At 43.5% G+C, this 14760-nt stretch overlaps 1 protein-coding gene across 1 annotated transcript in view; it reads right to left on the bottom strand.

Annotated features, from left to right (window-relative positions):
* bach2a (BTB and CNC homology 1, basic leucine zipper transcription factor 2a) overlaps window positions 1–14070 on the bottom strand; it is a 44317-nt gene extending 30247 nt beyond the window's left edge. Inside the window, exon 1 of the mRNA XM_069662274.1 lies at window positions 14007–14070. The gene's annotated coding sequence lies outside the window, so the exon portion shown is untranslated. The remainder of the gene's footprint in view (window positions 1–14006) is intronic.
* Window positions 14071–14760: the final 690 nt, after the last annotated feature.

Raw genomic sequence — 14760 nt, 5'->3', positions numbered from 1 at the left:
TATATTTGGAAAAGGGTTTTAAAAAAATGACATAGTGAACACTTTGTCCTCGAAGTTGACGTTTTGGAAGCAGGAAAAAAATGGGCAAGTGTGAGTATGTGAGCGACTCTGACAAGGACCAAAGACGACTGGGTCAGAGCATCTCCAAACCTGCAGCTCTTGTGGGGTGTTCCCGTCTGCAGCGGTCAGTACCGACCAGAAGTGGTCCAAGGAAGGAAAACAGGTGAACCAGCGACAGGGTCATGGGCAGCCAAGGCTCATTGATGCACGTGGGCAAATCCAACAGAAGAGCTGCTGTAGCTCAAACTGCTGAAAGAGTTGATGCTGGTTCTGACAGAAAGGTGTCAGAACACACAGAGCATCACAGTTTGTTGTGTATGAGGCTGTGTGCCCATGCTGACCCCTGTCCACTGCTGAAAGTGCCTACAATGGGCACGTGAGCATCAGAACTGGACCACGGAGCGATGGAAGAAGGCGGCCTGGTCTGATGAATCACGTTTTCGTTTACATCATGTGGATGGCCGGGTGATCATTGTTGCAGACCAAGTCCACCCCTTCATGGAAACAGTATTCCCTAATGGCAGTGGCCTCTCTCAGCAGGATGATGCGCCCTGCCACACTGCAGACATGGTTCAGGAATGGTTTGAGGAACACGACGAGGTCAAGGTGTTGACTCGGCCTCCAAATTCTCCAGATCTCAATCCAATGGAGCGTCTGTGGGATGTGCTGGACAAACACGTCCGATCCATGGAGGCCCCACCTCGCAGCTTACAGGACTTAAAGGATCTGCTGCTCACGTCTTGGTGCCAGATACCTCAGCACACCTTCACAGGTCTGGTGGAGTCCATGCCTCCACGGGTCAGGGCTGTTTTGGCGGGCAAAGGGGACCTACACAATATTAGGCAGGTGGTCATAATGTTATGGCTGATCGGCGTATCTGCCCTGCTTCAAGGCAAAATAAAATGTACTCATGTTGACAGCAGCACTGGTTTAAAGTTAGTGTATGACTGTGGTCCTGGTTAAAAGACGCAGAAACAGGATGGACAGAAGTCATCATCATATCTGACCTCTCGTCTATTTCCTCCCACATGTAGATCAAAAGAGCATCAACTGTTCAAAGTGAGAGAGGATGCTGCTAATTGTTGTCAGTATCCAGCCCTCGTGTATCTCCCTCTGTGTGCAGTTTGGGGACTGTTAATTGGACATGATGAAGCTAATTAGCAGAAGCCTCAAAGACCCTCAACAGCGATCACAAAACAGGAACGATGACACAACACGGTGCTCGGTGCAATTAACACTTCTGCTGCTGCTTATTAACAAAGTTAGGAAACATGTTGAAGAACAGAAATAATGACCTCTGCTGAATGAAAAGCAGCCACGAAACAAACACAAAACACTATGTCGCATATAATCGTGTGATGTTGTCGATAATCCTGTTGATTAAAGTTTAAGTTGCTTTTCTTAACCAAAACCTTCCACGTGGTATTTTTCACTTGCTTTAGTTTGAAACATATACCACGTGTTTAGTAATAATGCGTCACATTCGCAAAAAAAACAATCTGTCAGTCCACAGTCACTTTTCCAAAGGACTATTAACAGCCATGTGTTGCCTTGGTGTCTTATTAAACATCAAACTGGACTTCCCTGTATATTTCCTCTCCTCACTTCCATCCTGTAACAGCACACACACAGCAGCGCCGCACTGTTTTGCCGGGTATGAACGCTATCTTAAAGCTAGCCACATGGTTGCAAAGCATGACAGAGTTCTTGTTTATCACCTCCTCTCCTGTAATCCTTCACAGCACACACACTCTAATTGCATCACATCAAAGCAGAGCCATGTCTTCCCTGAGCCGCCGACATGACAGAAATGTGAGAGCGTGTTAATCCGTCTCGACAGGTGGAACCTACACAACGTTTAACGGCCTTTGCAGCTTCATTGGCAGAGTTACATCAGCCCACAAACTGCTTCAACAGACACACGCTGGACGGACAAAACACTGCGACTGATCAAATACCTGCAATTTTACACTAACACATTGTGAAGGAGGTGGGAGGCTACTCGCCATGTAGGTTTAGTGACTTTGAGAACAGCCATCAGAAGCCAGTCCCCTCTGATTGGTCGATTACAGCTTTCACAGTCTGTTATTGCTGTATACCCGACCGCTGCTGCGTATAACAGGCTGGTTTTTGCAGATGTAGTTCTGATCTCAGACCAGGGCTACTTCCAATCATAACAGTCAGCAAGAAGAAGTTTGGTTCATTTCACATAAGCCCGTTCAATGTGACAAAGAAAAGAAAAAGAGGCTCGCTAGGCTAACTTAGAGGAGGCAGAGTTTCTGTGGAGTCAGTTAAATGGAAATGGACTGTACTTATATGGCGCTTTTCTAGTCTTCTGACCACTCAAAGCGCTTTAACACTACCTTTCACATTCACCCATTCACACACACACTCACACACCGATGGCAAAGGCCTAAGTGCCCATCTCCAATCAGATCTATGCATTCATACACAATGGCAAATTCAGGAGCAACTTGGGGTTCAGTGTCTTGCCCTTGCCCTAACACTTCGACATGTGACTGTAGCAGTCGGGGATCGGACCACCAACCTTCTGATTTACAGACAACTGACTCCACTGAGCCACAGCCGCCATAAAAGTTCAAACCATAAAACCATCCATCCATTATCCATACCGCTATCCTGTTCAGGGTCATGGGGGGCTGGAGCCTATCCCAGCTGTCATTGGACGAGAGGCGGTTGGACTGGTTACCTGTCAATCACAGGGCTGACACATAAGCACTTTTCCCACTGGTTAAAAAAAACAACACCCGCCTTTTTTGCTTAGCGGGCAAGGCTACAGTCGGCATTCAGACCCCGGCAAGGACGGGAACACAAAACCCACGCTAATTCTGCCCGTCTCCGCCCGAGCAGCGCTCGGTCATCCTTCCAAATTTGGAGGATACTTCACTGACAATGGGAAAGGACACAATCTGCATTTATAAGTGGGTCTTCCCGGGTCTGAAAAATCCGCGACAACACACTAAATTTGGTGGGAAAGGGATGATGAGACCTACAAATTTGGGGTCACTGAAGAACCTAATGAGCATGTCTTTGGTCTGTGGGAGGACGCCGGAGTACCCGGAGGGAACCCACGCATGCACGGGGAGAACATGCAGACTCCACACAGGATTGAACCAGGAACCTTCAGGCTGTGATGCAACAGTGCTACCAAAAACTCATATAGCACAATGGATGGTAGCTGAGGAGGTTGTATCTGCATCTTGTTCATGAGTAGTGAAGCTAATCTTGCTAGCATTCAGCCTATAGATCTGACAGTTTCGGTGCAGCGTGCAGAAATGAGTCGCACTTTTGTGTCCCCGGCACTTCCCTGCTTTTACCCTCTCTCCGGTTTGAAAGTGACTGAACACTGAGTTTATAACCTGACACGCTGACACTATACTAACAAAGCCACAACAAGACCGATTCAATTCCCAACTCTCATTTTGAATCAGGAGCTTGAATCGATTCAAAACTTCGCTCCTGGCCTGAGGAAAACATTTCCGTACAGCTCATTGATTCAGCTGTGCACTTAATCTACAGAGCAGCAGAGATGGAGGTGATGTAATGCTGGGATGTTTAGAATACCCCCTCCCCTCCTCCCCCGTGTCTCCCCAGGTTCAGTGGGTTCACTTGGTGAATGGGTGACAGTGTTAAGAAAGGGCTGAATGCATTCCAGGAGAAAACCTCATTTACTCCGAGCAGCTTCCTTCCTGCTGCTCTGCTGGGAGGACGACCCGTCTGCAGAGCTGCTGCAGCTAACTGCTGGTAACAAAGGATGATGTCACGTTTTTCAGCTGCTGAGTGATTTGAAATCCTGGATCTTCACTAATGTTCTGACTTTTCTCCAGTGTTGTCGGTAGTATTTTTCTCTCCCAGTGTAACGGGTAAGCAGTGATATAAATGCAGCTGCAAGAACAAAACCTTCCAGTCTTCAGATATTTGATTGGAAAGAGAATGAAGCAAATTACACTCAGTGATACATGGTAAACTTTTCTAGAATATGATACAGTTATTACAAGGTGAAAGATTTGAGCACGATGTTTAATGTGTTAAAGCTAAAAGTAGGACAAACTGAACAGAAGTTTTTCATCAATGCCTAAAATGTATTAATGAGGTTTTCAAGCTAAAAACACAGTGGACCGATAAGTCATCAGAGCAACCTGAATAAGTGTCAGAAAATATATAAAACATTGTTTTAACTCTTTTTCACTGGATAGTTTTTGTCTGGGTCTTCTGCACCAAACGTTTCAGACAAAGACCCCTGCAGGATGTCCTGGTGCGTCCTGTACACTGCCGAGTAAATACCGCCTTGAATCCTTCAGATATTCTAAAGCACAGTCCCTCTCGGACGTTACGATTCCGCTGATTCACGCAAATTCCTGCATCCGTGGTTTTATTCAAGCGTAGCACCCGAATTAACAAGTAGAACAGCATAATGTGATAGATAATGTGTATATTGTTTTAGCATTGAAATAGACGTGCAGTTTTGTTTCATTCAGTTTTTTCACCTTTTATTTGGCAGCTTGACGCGGAAATTTACCGGAAGTGATGTCAGGAGACAAACAGCTCGCTCAGCCGATACATGGCTTTATTGGAGTGTTTTTCCCAGGCACTGACAGCGGATGTGTCATGTGTTACAATAAAAAAAACTATTGCAACTATTTCCCAAATCTGCTGTGAAATCAGTCATTGTAGGCCGCAACAATAACAGAGAAAGCTGTGAAATCCTGCTGGGACTGTCTTCAGGAGCAGCTGAACAGTCGCAGGCAGGAAAGACTTCCTGCGGCGCTCGGGGCTGCAGCTCGGTGTCAGGAGTCCTGCACTGTGTTTATTAAGCTTTATCTGACCACAGGACTTTATACTTTTTTATTGCTCACTTGTTTGATTACAAAAGATTCCTGATGGTTTTTGCAACCTGCACTTCCATTATTGATTTATCTATAGATATGTTTTAAATACTTTATTTAGCCTGTAGAATTTCAGAAATATAAAGAAAAATGTCATTAAATTTAACCAGAGCACATATTTCATATTTCTTATTGTCTGACCGAAATCAGAAACCCACAAACATTTGTTATATTCGGTTTACGTGAAAATCTCACACCTTAAACTGCCAACAATCAGAGAGCATGTTTCTGTTTGTGTGCAGACCTCTTTTTATTTCACTCTCTCCCTCCGAGCCCCTCTGTAAGATAAACAACAGATTATTTAGCTTTAGCTCTGAAGCCCCTACACACACAGAATATGGTGGATTTAAGCAGTGCCCAAAACAGCTGACCATCATCTCACCATCTGCCCCCGTGCCTGCACCAATCACCGCCGGCCATGCCAGATGGGTTGCCAGATCTGTGGCAAGGTTGAGCACCAGATAAACCAGGAATGCCAACAGCGCCCGGGGCAGCGGTGAAGGAACATGTCCGAGTTCTGTTGTTGCTCATTTGGTTTGAAGAATAACACGTTTAAATCTGGTTTTACTGTTAAATTCAACATATCAGATCCTCGGCGCTGTGAGGAAACAAACATGATCCTGTGGACAGATTGTCTCCTCATCAGGAATTCTCCCTGTGTCTCTCTGAAGTCCAAACAATGGCAGCTCGAATCTGCTCCGACACACAAACACACGGCAGCAGCTTGGCGCTCGATGAAGCGCTTTAATGTCACCACCGACGTCTCTCGCCGGGATTAGAAGACGCTTCTCTGCCGTGACAAATTTGCTGCTGGTGACACTTTTCATTGTTGCAAGGTGTGAACAGATGGATGCATGAAATATTGAATGTGCAATAGTACAAAAAAAGCAGCTGTGTATTCTTTGCAGCATGTAGGCCAAGTCAATCTCAACCTGCAGGAACGTTCTGGAATCTGTTGCCCGTTGGTTGGTTGAAGAGAGATCTAACTGAGGCCGGAATGTGCCAATTATTTGTGTGCAACACGAGATCCCGTCTCACGCTGTCCAAAAAAAACCCCTTTCACTCTGGACAGAGGTGGCAGCTGAACATTGTTTATATCACAGCCTAATCAGTGAATCAGACGAACACAACTACAGCCAAGTGACGGAGGACGAGACAGAGACCACTCTTCACACAAACCTCACAGCCATCCTCCAGACTGATGGACTGCTGAGGTAAAGGTGATAAAAATAGATGACGTGTGAGCGAGAGAGAGAGACAGAGAGACAGAGAGGGACAGAGAGAGAGAGGAGGAGGAATAAAAGAAAGAAAGAAAGAAGAGAGAGAAAAGGGTCTGTAAGACATTCTCTGAGTCCTCTGTCTGCCCTCGAGCTGGCCTGCATCTCCTGGGACAGACTGCACTCACCTACACACATACAGGCTGCCCTTGATCAGTTCCGCTCACCGGCACACACACACACACACACACACACACACACACACACACACACACACACACACACACACACACACGACGGAGCTCTGAGAGTGAATTATGTATCACTTTTACAGAGACAGGCTCACACAGACGGAGAGGACAAGAAGAAGAAGCAGCTCTCTTACAGCATCCTGGTATTTGTAGGATAATGTTCATACAACATTATCTGGACTCATGTTTGACAGTGTGTTTACACTTAAGTGATATAACAACCTCAATGGATCCAGAGAGGAGCTCACAACCGCCTCACTTACATCACTTCATTCATCTTGTCAGGGTTACTCCATCTGCTCCCTAGTGGTCATGTGAGGTATGGCAGTGTCTCTACATTACACACTGGTCCATGGTTTGTCGATTATTGCAGACACGTTTCCTTCATGTTTACATGTTTTGATGTATAAAAGGTGCATTTCTGAAGCATTAATCACTTGGTTCATTTCCTTTTTTTTTTTAGAAGGACTATTTGATTCAGTAATTGTTTATTCTGATCATTTATGTTTCATTGCTGTAAAACTGTAAAAAGCATTTAAAGTCTCCCAGAAGCCCACTTAGCATTACTCCTTCTTTTCCTGGGAGGCTTTTATTGTGAAAAGTTTACTAAAGCGCGGACATCCAGGAGATAAAGACCAGGTGCTGGGCAGAGAAGGCACAAAGAAGTGAACAATAGAGTCTGCACACTGAATCAGTCTCCCAAGTACTTTTTATTTAACTACCACCACGAGTGGGTAACGATTCCAGCATATGTTCTTCTTCAGAACAGGCTTTTATTGTGAAAATCTGCAGGAAAAGGAGACTTTGGTTAATGATAGCTTAACTCTGCAATTATTTCTTATCAAGAATTTAAATTTTCAAAGCCACATACAATTAACCTTCTCATTTTACATTCATGAGCTTTTATTTCTTAACGTTTGAACATTGATTTTTATGGTGCCCATTTGAACACTTTTAACTTCTCTTAATGATGTAATTGTCCACATTTCAGTGTTCAGACTGTATAAATACACTGAAAAAGTAAGTGAAGCCACTGATCCGAGCCTGTCACTGTTTTCTCGTGTCAGCAGAGAGCTGAATGTGGAACAGCAGGATGTACCGCGAGTCCTCCTGACAGACGTTTCTCTAAATCAGATCTGTCCTGTGAGTCACTCTCATCATGACTCCACTGTGTTCCCTCATCTGCCTGTTCTAGTGTGAGTATCTCGTGTGTGTATGTGCGTGAGAGACACACTTAGGAACATCCTGAATCACATCTGACTGGTCCTGAAAGGGGAAGTCTCTCCCCTCCTGTCGGACAACCATCGGAGCGCATTAATGAAAGTATGTCTGGTAGACAAAGTTAGCGTTAAGATTCAATTTGTGCCATAAATTACAGAAATGACAGTGATTTTGGTTTAGAACATAATTTTGCAAGTCATGTAAGTCCCAGTTTGTGGTCATCATTTTTGGTCAAGTCATAATAAAAAAGTTACAAAAGTAAAACACTCAGAGAAACCTTATAGAGTCGCTCCCCATACGCTAACTCTTACAGAAGCCCAGAGATAAAGTCGTGTGTCCGCAACTTTTTGATGTTAAGTGTTATTTCAGCTGAGACCAGTGACTGTATAAAGATGGACGATGCGTCTCCACCTCCGCTTGTTGTACATAAGTGATGCCAAAATCCCCCCGAGACAGGAGCTGCCATCTTGCGGATTGGAGTCTGTGCAGCAGAGATTGACTTTTGGAGCCGCGGTGCTGACGAAACACCACTTCCGCTAACCAAAACACACAATTATTTAACCGAAAAAAGTCAAAGATCCGGCACGTCGGCGTATTTAACATCAGAACAGCTTCTTGTGTCGGTCTGAAGCAGATATTCACGCTTATGGAAAGTTCAATGACTGTAGTGTTAGCGTTAGTTACGTCTCCTCTCGCCGTTCTTCCTCTACTCTGCTACTCGGGAACAGAACGCTGCAGGAGCCCCATTCGTCAACAGAGCTGTCAATCATGAGGTCACACCTCCTTTTTACAGCATCAAATAACTCATTAAAAATAAACTTGTCAGAAAAATGAACACTTGGACATAAATCAGCATGATAAGAACTAACTATAATGACAGAAACCATGTTGGAGAAAAATGTATTTGATGTGTATTTTGATTTTATAGTTTGACTCATGTCCCATCTGTTAACATGGAGGAGGCGGGCTTTATGAGCTATACTGCAGCCAGTCAGCAGGGGGCGATAGAGAGGGTTTGGCTCCGCTTTTAGGGAGCTGTCATGTCATTTATCTTTTTATGCAGTCTGTGGCTGAGACACTTGAGCTGCATCTTGTTGCCGAATATCCGTGCAAATAAAATTGTGCAGCGTTTAACCAGCATCCTTTTTCCTTTTATTTTTACATTATTCAATCAACTTTTTAAAATCTTTGACCAGAAAAAAAATGCCCAACGTGAGTTTTGTCATTTGTATCAGAGTGTAAATCCTTGGTGCTCCTGCTGCAGTGAATTACATGTTTTTACGTTGGTGGACACAGAGTCTAACAGTGCTTTCACACTGCCCGCCTGAGCTGCCCGTTACGGTTGTCTTGCTTAACTGCTGCCGCTCATACCGTTGAGGTGTTCACACGGCTGCGTGTCAGCCCAGTCTCTTCACATGGTATTTAATGTTTGATTTCGCTTCAACATGGATTTCATTCATATAAAGTTAGAACAGAACACAGACAAGGACACAGGCAGTTTTGAGTTAACGATAAAAATATCTTTTTTCTTTATTTTTCATGTCCGACTCGCAGTAAAAACGTGTGAAACTCTCATTCTTTCGTTTTTCAGCTGTGCAGCAGCAGTGTGAAGACGTACATCAGCAACCATCACGTAATCGCTGTTACTCTTTCAAATAGCTGCAGCTCTAAACTCATAAACACTTGTAGTGATTTTCACCTCCTTTAATGCTTCTGATGAATTTTCCAATGTGACGCCTAATTTCATATTGAGGACGAATATTGTGTCCTGGAAGAAATGTAGTTTACAGAGTGGTGGAACGGAAAACTAGATGGTGCCATAATTAACTTTAGTGTGTAATTCATGGCACAATTAAAAATGTCTTTGTCTTTAAACTTTTGGTTTCATAGGAAGGGAAGTGTTTCGCCTATATGCACACAAATCTGCACATATAGGCGGCATATAGGCAGCAAACGCTGACACATAGCACAGACATGTGAGTGCACACACACACACACACACACACACACACACACACACCCATCCCCCTCAGGGACTACGTCCTCCCATGACGGCGTGAGGATGAAAATAGAGCGTGGGTACAATGAGTACTAGTCTTTGTGTTCGACCTCGTTGATACGCAGAAACATCACTTTCAGGAAAAACACTTTTTAAAGATTTTGATGTTTTTTGACAGAAAAGAGGAGAAGATTAGAAGGTGAGGACTCGCAGCAAAGGTCAGACTGAAGATACACAGCGAACACACGAGAAGACGTCAGCTTCACTCATCTTCATCCGGTTTTAAAACACAGCCTCTGTTTCTCAGCCCGGGTTACCTGACATTTTTTAACTTGCTGTGAAGGTTGTTACGAACACTTTCAGACGGGCTGATTCAGATTCAGTCTTACAGCCTTCATCCTCAATGTCAATAAAACAGCAGGGGGTCTGTTGTGTTTTGGAGAGCCACAAAAACTTTGTAGCGGTACAGATTGTAAAGATTTAATCGAGGCTCCTCCCACTTTGTCAATTAAACACAAAGACCTGTGAGTTACCTGTAAATGCCACATTATCTTCTAAGTCTGTATCCTACTATTCCCAAGTTGTAATTGTGCTGATCTACGAAAACAACATTATCATTCTAAAAAGGTAAAACCATTCAGTCTCAGTTCACAAACTAGTTACTTGAATTATAAATGGGTTCAAGCTGATTACGTCTTCATGTTAGATGAGAGCAGTCGATTGAGTTATTTCTGGGACTGACCGCCTCCACACACACACCACAGAAAACACTTCACACTCCTCACAGGATGCAAACCACCAACTGGCCATCCATTCAGCAAGAACAGTCCATACACAGGCTGTATGAGCACTGAATGCTCAGACCAACTTCATCAACACATCATCTCCATACTCCCACTGTTTCTTCCTGTCTGAAGTCATAGTCTCACTTTTTAAAACCTAATGAATAACGACACCCTGCCAAATTGTTGTTTTCTCGACTTCAGTAGATTCTTGTAGTGAAACACATTTTCTGGACAACAACATTCTTGGATCTGTCCATCCAACACTTGAGTCCAGTACCACAGATCTCAGCCACTAGCCTCTGGTTACCTCAGTTACCATGAAACATGGTGGAGATATTCATGGTCCCCAGAGGAAGATCTTTAATGAGCCCATGACCTTCATCTGTAACCGTCCGTCCACAAAATTTACAGTAAAAAGTACAGACATGAACATTTTTATGCTTGTATAAAGGGAGGAGCTAACAGTTGGTTAGTTACTACCGAGACTGACGATACAGAGACTGAGTCACACTTTGGTGAGAATTTCTGCTCCGTTAGCAACTGCTGCTAACGGTAACAACTGCATTATCATTGCTAACAGCAACGGCGCTGAAGCTGCACCGGCCCTCGGCCACCGAGCAACGGTCAGTCCAGGTCCCTGCGAGACACCTGGAACTAATGGCCTGGATTATTTCCAATGCCTCACCGATCTAGGGGAAAAACATAACGCTATATGCGGGCATAACCATTTGTGCAAGTCGCCACAGGCGTCATTCAGGAGGCTGATTTTGTGTTGGCGTGTTGTTTTTGTAGAGTAAAACTCTTTGGTTTCATGACCCTGGCATATCGCCAGAACTACTTATTCTATGTTCGGAACCGGCCAGAACTCCAACCAATGGACTCGGTGAGCAAGCTAATAGCTTTGCATCCACTACACTACTAGCGAGTATTTCCTTGGGCAACCACTCGTTGCTGGTTAAAATAACGCATCAATATTGGTGAGTTGCCATATAGGCCTACACCAAATTTACAGGACCAGTGTTTAGGATTGAGCGGTGAAAATTTCAACCATCTGATAGGCTTTCTACTTAATCTTTGAACCTCCGTTAGCCATGACTCGTGATAAATATGAAAGCTCTTCTCGATAGCCAGTGTTTGGTTTGTTCTCCAGAGTAATGTTATGGCCTATTTGGACCAGACCTGCTCCCTCTGTCCATTAAGAGCTCATTCTAAGGTAAAAAAATTTTTTTAATTCACTGCCTTTTTTCAGGTGACTAATGTGCACTAATAGAAATATACTTATAACAAATTCCATTTCTGCCAATAGATCCCCGGAAATCCTACACACTGGTCTTTTCATAATGGTGGTATAGCCTACTGCAAAACAGAACAACATACAGTATCTAGTGCTGATAAGCTTAAACAGCATTTTGTAAACATTTTGTCAAGGGCTTGAAAGTGAAAGTATTACACTCCAGCTATGATGAGTAAAAGGAGAGTTTTACCTTTCAGTGCAAAAGAGACCCAGGCTCTCTGACATCACGTCTCTATTGGTCGACAGAGCTTCAGCTGATACACCTTCGATAATGCAACGATGTATAACTACCCTGGAAAGCCACCACTTCAGACGTACACATGAGTTTTAGATGAACACTTTTCACCATCAGGAACAACACTGACAGATAAGAGAAACGTTACATAATTATCCACATAAAAAGCTAAATGTACAATGGTCTTATCATAAAATAAACAGACTTTAGACAATAAACGCATTTTCCAGAGGTAATAGGAAAGCCCTACCACTTAGATCTATCTATAATAAGTTTTGTTTTTCACCCAGACATAACATAAAATTAATCTAATCTTTTCTTCTACATCATTAATATTGGTCAAATATATGTAATCATGTTAAGTTAACAAGCTGCCTCAAGATACAGGCCTAGCTGTTTCCCAGGGCATTAGAGAGGATATGCTTATTATTCACTGAAGGTAGCTTGCCAATAATCTGTTATTCTGTCGTGAAGAGTCACACATGCGTACAGTGATATTACTTTTGTCTAAGCCTCCCAACCAGGCAAATATCTTTTAATTCCCTGTTCCCTGTAAGGAAATTTTATAAACCCAAACCGTCATTAGGGTTACATTCTCAGTCTTGACAAAGCACCACAGAAGAAGACATTATATAACTGTTTTCACACAGTGGGCAGTACAGCATATAAATAAACAAACCTTGATGAGAAATCATTGGAGTGTCCCTTTAATTTTCCAGTATTTTCAGTGAATGAGCCCTTTATGTAACAAATACCACTGAACAAAATGACATATTTACACAAAAATCATGGAAATACATCAGCAGTGTTTACTGAAGATAAAAAACAGAAGTGTTGGTGAAAATTGGCCTCAGTCACCTCTCATCTGCCCCATTCAGTTGAACTGTACATAAACCCTAACCCCCACCCCCCTCCTTTATTACAACCAAGTGCTGCAGATTCTCTGATGTTGCTGTTTTTCCCACCAGGAGATGGAAGAGCGGAGAGAGTGGCTTCAGGAAGGATAACAAAGAGCTAATCTGTTCACAACGGCTAAAATAATTCAAACAATTCATCTCGGAATATGTTATGTTTTTTCTTAGGGTTGAGGGCTTAATTGAATATGAAAATAAGTCTAAATTTATACGGCAGGGAAGACCTCAGTAATTCATATTTTACCGCTTTCAGGTCGCTAGTCATGTAGGTGAAGTGCGGCTAATTTAAAGACACGAATTCGCATAATTTTAAAGAAATACAGCGACAAACCATTATAAAACACATCCAGTGAAAGCCCGTAGAGGAATTTCGCCTTGTTATTCCGAGGTGGGTGTTCACTGCTCAGCGGCAGAGGGCGGGAATAAGGGGGTGGGAGGCTGGGTCCTTTGTCCCAGCCCGAGCCCCGGTTGTGGCTCTCTCGTGCAAAACATGTGCCCCCCGCTTGCTTTAAATTAACGTTGTGTGTTTAGGAATTCATTACACAAGTGTTGGGACGCGGTTAGGTAATAAATGACAAACAGACTCGTAAAAAGAGCGACAACTTCCTTGTGGAATTAACGGGCGCGTGTGGTCGCACAATGACATCACGAACAGCACCAGTCGCTAACTGTCAGAACGTTACCATGGGTGACTTAAAATCGGTTACAATCAGTTCGAATTCAAATGACGTGGTCTGTCTTTTCGCGGTGTTTTTGGAAAAGTTAGCAAAACAAGCTGCTTGCGGACTGTACGTTACACTCCCGACGTACTATTTACGCCAAGAGAAGCACGTTTTTGAGGGAAACACATTTACACCTCAGATATGCCAGCAAACCAGCGTGAACAGCACAAACACGGTGTCAAAACCACAATAGGAAGGCAATACTCAACTCCCGTAAACGCACCACAGCAGAATTACTACAACACAAACAAGTGAGGAGATCCAGCGCGAGCAGACAGATTAGTAGAGGCAAATCCACGGCTGACAAGGGGCTCCCGTTGTCTGGTGTATTGAAGCGTAACGTAGTAAAAGCCCGATGGTCGCTTATTATTATCATCCTGGCAGCGCATGGAGAGACTTACCCGTTTTTCCTGCTCGTCTTCGTTCAGTTCCTCAGAGATAAATCAGAGTGAATCCACATTTTGTGTTTTTATGTCCGCAGCCCTCCGACAGCCAGAGCTTTAAACGCGTTTAATGCACCGCAGGCATCAGTCGGTGTGTGTGTGGTAGACGGGTCTCCAGTGAGTGTGTGTGAGAGTGTGTGTGTGTTAGGATGAAACGCCTTTTCTCCTCTAGGAGCTGCATTGTTGACATTGGCTTCCTGACGTCATGCTGGCCCTCATTCACAACAACTGCCGAGCCCCCCTGCTCTACGATGATGGCCCCCCCCTCCCCCTTCAGTGCCTGACGCTGCAGCGGAGATGTGTGCTGAATTACGCTCTCAGTTATTACTACACGTTTTATCATCCTAACAGATATGCAATTAAACAAACATCACAATTTTATCAGCTAACGATCGAAAAAATGGTTGTAGAGGAGCCTATAAGGAACATTTTCTATACTCCATAACTCTGCACATGGTGTAATTGTGTATTTATCTTTTATTGTTTAATAGTGCATTATAGTATATTTAAAGTGTGTATTTTCTAGATATTTTAAAGATTTTTATATTTAGAAAGCATGCTGAGGGTTTGCTCATATTCTTTCTGATGTATGTTAATCTGTTCTGTTGTTATTAAGAGTGTTTTTGTTTGATATTTCTCTTCTTATATATAATACCTGAATAACCTACCATGTTACACAATAAATTCCCAGTTGATATCAATAATATCCGTC

This window comes from Semicossyphus pulcher, unplaced genomic scaffold, assembly GCF_022749685.1.
Source record: "Semicossyphus pulcher isolate SPU_LCO1_2020_fin unplaced genomic scaffold, fSemPul1.0.p SCAF_14, whole genome shotgun sequence".
NCBI lineage: Eukaryota > Metazoa > Chordata > Actinopteri > Labriformes > Labridae > Semicossyphus > Semicossyphus pulcher.
This window is presented reverse-complemented; position numbering and strand designations above follow the sequence as displayed.